Below are 6,800 nucleotides of genomic sequence, written 5' to 3' on the forward strand. Positions count from 1 at the left end.
AGACGGAGACGGAGATGAGAGATGGAGACGGAGACGGAGATGAGAGATGGAGATGGAGATGAGAGATGGAGATGGAGACGGAGACGGAGATGAGAGACGGAGACGGAGACGGAGACGGAGACGGAGACGGAGATGAGAGATGGAGACGGAGACGGAGACGGAGACGGAGACGGAGACGGAGATGAGAGATGGAGACGGAGACGGAGACGGAGACGGAGACGGAGATGAGAGAAGGAGACGGAGACGGAGACGGAGACAGAGATGAGAGATGGAGACGGAGACGGAGACGGAGATGGAGATGGAGATGGAGATGAGAGATGGAGACGGAGACGGAGATGGAGATGAGAGATGGACACAGACATGAGAGATGGAGATGAAAATGGAGATGAGAGGAGAGACAGAAAAGTGGGAAGATGGGAAAGGGAAAAGGAGAGAGAGAGATAATGGAGCCAGACATAGAGATGAGAGGGAGACAGAGACTGAGAAAGAGAAGGAGAAAAAAAGGAGCGGAGCAGGGAGGAAGGCGAGGGAGGTGAAAGAAGCAGAAGGGGCTGAGGGGAGCATGGCGGGGCGGGGAAGGAGAAAGGATCTCAAGGACTGCCGAGAAGCCGTTCTGATGGCCGGGCGAGTGTGGGCAGGGACACCCACGACACATTCCCAGCAAGAGTGGCAGCAAGGCCAGGGTCAGGGTCTGGAGCGCGCCACTGGGAATGACAAAGACAGAGGCCATGAGGCCCACTGAGGCATCCAGTGAGGGAGGGCGGCAGCAGCAGGGTCCTCGCCACGCTGATTTTGATGGCCCTGGCTCCTGCCCTTGTTTCTGTTTCCTGAGCTACTTCTCTAGCCTCTCTAGGGATTCTGGGAGCTGCCCACTGTCTTTTTGGTTCATTCTTTTTCTGTTTTGATCAATCTGATAGCTTCTGTTGCTTACAACTAAGAATTTTGCCTATTTCGAACATGCAAGAGGCTGAGCCCTTTTTAATCCTCCCAGCAAATCTGAGAGGTAGATTTATATTATCATCTCCACCTTCCCAATGTGGAAACTAAGAGATAAAGAGCTTAAGTCATTTGCCCACTGTCACAAAGCTAGTAGATAACACAAGCCAAACTCAAGCCCAGGCCTCCTTGCCTCCAAAGCACTTAACCACTGCATTCTACTGTCCTTTACTTAAACAAGCTCCATGGTTACTATGTCCACATGCCCTCTACACCATCCCTTTCTTGAAGAGAGAGCTGAGCGGCGCACATCCATCGCTCCCACACCTACCACTCACCTTCTTTTCTCTTGGAATACTAGGGATTTAAAAAACTATTAGGGGGCACCTGGGTGGCTCAGTTGGTTAAGCATCCGACTCTTGATTTTGGCTCAGATCATGATCTTAGGGTTGTGGGATTAAGCCCCACGTCAGGGTCTCTGCTCATCGTGGAGTCTGCTTCTATCCCTCTCTCTCGCCCTCTGCCCCTCCCCCTGCTCAGGTGTACCTGTGTGAGTGTTCTCTTTCTCTCTCTCTCTCAAATAAATTTCAATCTTTAAAAAAAAAAAAAAAACTTTCAGAGAATCTCATTCTGCTCTCCCTCCACCATGGTTTGTATGGGGTTTGGGTTCCCACTGCACCCACTGTGATCTACTTGGTCTTACACACATCAGTGATCCCAAGTCTTCAAAGAAATATAAAGTAGCTGCACTTCAAATAACAACGCCAATTATACTAGAGATATATATCATAAATACTCATTTATAATTCTAGTTAACTAGCAAAACTTAACTTTCATGTACCTCTGAGACTTCATATCTCTTTTTCCAGTTTTGTACCGATACTTAAAGGAATCCCAGCAGCTCATATGTTGTGTGAATGGCCAGGCAACTTTTCAAAATGGCCCAAACACTTGTTGCTGAGACAACATTGCAGAATACATTAAACCTGAGTGAAACCTCAAATGGCCATTCCTTAGTGTGGCTGCTTGAGGTCCGTTTCTCAGTGCTAGTGAATCCAAGTCTGGAAGAGAGAATAATCATTCTTTTCACAAACCTTTACTAAGCACCCACTATGTGTCAGACACTGAACCAGGTGCTGAAGTTATAGTGGTTATGGTGATTTTAAAATATGACTGCAAATTCTTTTACAATTATTTCTTCAAATGATAGAGCTAACCCTTCTTCCCTTGAGTGTGAGACTCAGTGACTTGTTTTTACCAAAAAAAAAAATGTGTCAAAAGTGACACTATGACTTCTTAGACTAGGTCATAAAAGGCAATGTGGCTTCTTCCTTGATCTCACTTGGATCACTCACTCTGCGGAAAACCAGCTGCCATGTCATGAGGACGCTCAAGCAACCCTATGCAAAGGTCCATGTGATGAAGAACTGAGCCCTTCCACCAACAACCATGTGAGGGAGCCATCTTGGAAGGGGATCATCCAGCTTCAATCAAGCCTTCAGATGACTGCAACCCCAGCAACATTTTGATTGCAACTTCATGCAAGACCCCAAGCCATGGCCACCTGGTCAAGCTTCTCCCAAATTTCTGGCCCACAGAAAGTGTGAGATAATAAATATCTATTGTTGCTTTAAGCCAGCAAGTGTTGGGGTAATTTGTTACATAGCAATAGATACTATGGTAGATAAGACAGCCATGGTTCCTTCTCTCATTCTGGGAGCGGGTAACAATCTATTGTTGCACAAATGTAGAAACAGTGTGAGTAAAATCACGCCAACCAATATGAACAAATGCTATGTTGTTCCATCAACACGAAATGTGAAAAGGAGATTTGTTATATTATTATATTGACTGTGACCAGGATTTCAATTTGGAGTCTGCTTTGTCACCCAAAGGTAGAGCATGTCTTCATGCCATGATCATTGTAGAGACGATGGCAAATGATGGTGGGCTCTGGGGTATAAGATCTAGTGAGTTCGGGTCAGAGCAAATGTCATGGCACCCCAACCCCCATTCAAATCTTGGTAAAGCGAGAGCAGAAGCAAAGAGCCTCACAGAGAAAACTGGTCTACAAAGAATATAGTGCTGAGAAAAGCAAAGGCAAGAGACTATGTGTCTACAAGGAGAGAGAGACACAAAGAGAGCCTGATGACTGTCCATCTCCTGTGAGCCAACTGGACTTCCAGGATTGCATTCCATAAGGTATTCACTTTTTTTTTAACTCAATTTCCTTTTTACTTATGCTAACTAGCTGAATGAGCTAAGTTGTGGCATTTAAACAACCTCTGAGATACTTCTCCCCAGCCTCCTGCTTGGTCTCCCTGCCTCCAGTATCGATATTCTCCAGTGCACCTCACATGGGAAACCAGAGGAGTCTTCTTCAATTACTGCTTCATTACGTCACCTCCTCTTCCACATACACACAAACCTTAGCTAGGTTCCCACTTGTACAGGTAAAGTATCTCAGCCTGGCATTTACAGCTCTCCTCACTCTGGCTCCAGCTCAACCTTTTCAAGACCCCTCTACTTATACCCCATCTTTACATAAACTAAAAACCCTGAAGCTCCCCCAGTGTGTCTTGCTTTTCAGCTTTCAAACCTTTCATCAAGTCTCAAGCTGGAAGCCCATTCCTCCCTTCATCTACCTCACTTTATTCTAGCTATCCAACAAAGATGTTCTTAAATGCTTCTCCCTGAAACAGTCTCTGATCCCCTTAGCTGGTGTAGTAGTACTCTCTTCTGGATGCATCATTAATGGCATTAGTAGGATATAAGTCTTTTTCTGTCTGTATTGTAATTACATACATATGTATGTAGCTCATCACCTCTACCAAGCTTCTTATAAGCTCCTTGAAGACGAGGACAAGGTTACTCATCTTTATGGCAACATGGTCCTAAGCCTCCTTCTCTTTTCACTCTCTCTTCTCTCCTTAAATGATTCATGATACATAATTCTATCCACCATCTACACACTGAAAACTCCAGGCCTGACCTCTCCACTGTGTGCCAGACCTCTACCAACACCTTCTGTGTGACATACTCACATGGGTGTCTCAAGGCTCTTCACTGTCAACATGTTCAGGGGAAACTCATTATAGTGCCCCCACCCACCTCAGGACTCCTCCATGTTTCCTTTCTCAGTAAATGCCACCCAACCCCCAACCAGCCATTCAATTCTACAAGCCAGAATCTAGTATTCAAATAGTATTCAAATCCCACAACTTTCCTCCATCTCCACTGCCACCCCCTGAAGCCAAGCTTTCATCAGCTCTTACCTTGTCTACCATCTTCTGTCTGGCATCCTAGCCAGCCCCCCCACATCAACTCTAGCCTCATATCTCCAATCCATTCTACGTCGTACAGACAGAATGGCATTCGAGTTTTAAAATTTAAATCTGGCCAGGTCATTGCTAAAGGTTTAAAATCTTCAATGACTTTCCAGGGCGCCTGGGTGGCTCAGTTGGTTAAGCGACTTTCCATTGTTCTTAAGACAAATACCCAAGTCCTTAATATAAACTGACCACAGGGCCGTCCATCACCTGGCCCACTTACCTCTCCAGCCTAATTTTGTGCTCAATATTTCAGTCACAAGGGACTACTTTCAGTTCCTCAAAAGAGCCCTGTTCTCTATAGCCCTAAGGTCTTTACACAACGCTGTTTCTTCTCATTGCATCTACCACCTTTGCCTAATCAACTCCTGTTCATCCTTTTAGTCTTAGCTCAGACCTCAGCTCCTCAGAGAAACCTCCCCAGGCCAGATTTACAAGAAGTCAGCAAAATCCCAGGCTCCTTCTAACGTCTTTCTCTGCCACTCTGAGTGTCTGACTTTCTTCCTCAGAATTAAAAGCTGGGCTGTTGCCCCTCCAATATGGGCATTCATACTCCAGGCAGAAAGAAACGGAAGAGTAAAGGGCAAAATTCATGTGCCAATTGGACTCATCCCTTTTTAACAGAAAAACAAAAAATGGCTTTCCTGGAAGCTCCACATAGGAAACTTTTACCTCTGTGTCTTTGGTCAGACAGGGGTTGTGGCTACTCTAGCTTCACAGGAGTCTGGGAAGGCACGTGTTCTTAAAGAGACACACTGTCGTGAGCACAACTGTAAGTCTGATAGTGAGAAAGAAGTGGGTACTAGAGATAGGGAGGCCGACCAAGAGTGTCTGCCACACCACTGCCTCAAACAACCAGAATAACTGGATTTCAAGGCTCTGACTTAATCTCAGAAGCCTACATGAAAGTGATCTTTTTCAAGTTGGAATTTGGAGCAAAGAAATTCAGGCTATGCATGTATAATGCTAAGCGATACGGATGAAAAGTGAAAAATTCCATCAAATACATGGTTGTTTTACCTATATAATACTAAATTTATCCGTTTAAACCAAACATATGGAATAATCTTCCCTCCTTGAAATGCTATTCTTATCACTGTATAGTCTTCTTTTTCTTTTCTTTTCTTTTTGTTTTGAGAGAGAGACAGAGCATGTGTACACAAGAGTGGGGTAGGGAGGCAGAAGGCGGAGGGAGAGGGAGACGGAGAGAGAGAATCTTAAGCAGGCTCCACACTCAGTGCAGAGCCCGACATGGGACTCATTCTTACGACCCTGAGGTCATGACCTGAGCTGAAATCAAGAGTTGGACTCTTAACCAACTGAGCCACCCAGGTGCTTCTTATCACTGTATATTCTTAATTAAAAAATTAACTTTGAAGAACTTGTCACTATCAAAACTTAAGTCTGCAATTAAAGCTGCTGCTCTGGGTGTTACTCCTTCAATCATGTGGTTTCATTCACATTTTTCATGCAGATATTTGTTCAGGTACAGAGGGAGGAAATGAGACTTTCCACACATCCATTAAATTAAAAATGTAGAATAAGCATGTAGCCAATTCAGCTGTAGTTAAAAACTAGGAAATCAGAAGGCTATGTAAGAAGAATTAAGAATGCAAGGGATTTATAGAATGATTGAGCCCATTCTAGACAGAGTTTAGAATGAGGGAAGCAGAGTGATCTGTGGGGAGAGGTTTCATCAACAAGGAAATGACAAGTTTGATAACTCAGAGCAAGGACAGATGAAGAACGGAACATAGGCAACAAGAATATAGCAAACAGGACATGCTTATTCTGCGGGGGAATCTGTTTTTCAGTTAGTATCATTGCCTTTAATTAGCTCAATTCAACAAACATGTATTGACCATCACCTATGTGCCAGAAATTCTGGGAAAAACTAGCATTCTTCCCTGCCCTGCTGGGGAGGAAAAAGAATATTATTGCTAGATGGAATTTTGGAGGGCACATATCCTTTCTCATTTTTTTTTTAAAGATTTTATTTATTCATTTATTTGAAAGAGAGAGAGCACAAGCAGGGGGTTGCAGCAGAGGGAGAGGGAGAAGCAGGCTTCCCGCTGAGCAAGGAGCAAGGACTCTAGGATCATGACCTGAGCCAAAGGCAGACACTTAATTGACTGAGCCACCCAAGCACCCCTCCTTTCTCACTTTAAAGATAAGAATATTAAGGCCTAGAAAAATTAAATAACTCCTCTTTGTCACCAATTAGTTAACAGAAAGCCACGGCTAAATCTAGGGTCTTCAGAGTCTCATCCAAACAAAATCCTTAAGACCTACACAGAAGAGATCTCCGTGTCAGGGCAGTTCCTCACTTTCAGAGACACTGGGGTTTTGTTGTTGTTGCTTTTGTGATTTACCACATACAAAGACATGCCATTCAAAAATTCTCCCTGATTCTCAAAGTTGCCATGATATTTTTCTTCATCATCATCAAGCATGTATCAGCAAGCTTGGGTGAATCTACCAAATGCTGATCACTCTACTCCCCCCCACTTCTTCCCATACCACTTCCTCTGCCTT

General features: G+C 44.3%; 1 pseudogene; it reads left to right on the forward strand.

Annotated features, from left to right (window-relative positions):
* The window catches only part of LOC112830970 (large ribosomal subunit protein uL13 pseudogene), a 13,147-nt pseudogene extending 10,581 nt beyond the window's left edge, over positions 1–2,566 (forward strand).
* The last annotated feature ends 4,234 nt before the right edge of the window (positions 2,567–6,800 follow it).

Source organism: Callorhinus ursinus, unplaced genomic scaffold (genome assembly GCF_003265705.2).
Source record: "Callorhinus ursinus isolate GAN/ISIS: 27379988/994484 unplaced genomic scaffold, GSC_fseal_2.0 scaffold20, whole genome shotgun sequence".
NCBI classification, from domain to species: Eukaryota; Metazoa; Chordata; class Mammalia; order Carnivora; family Otariidae; genus Callorhinus; species Callorhinus ursinus.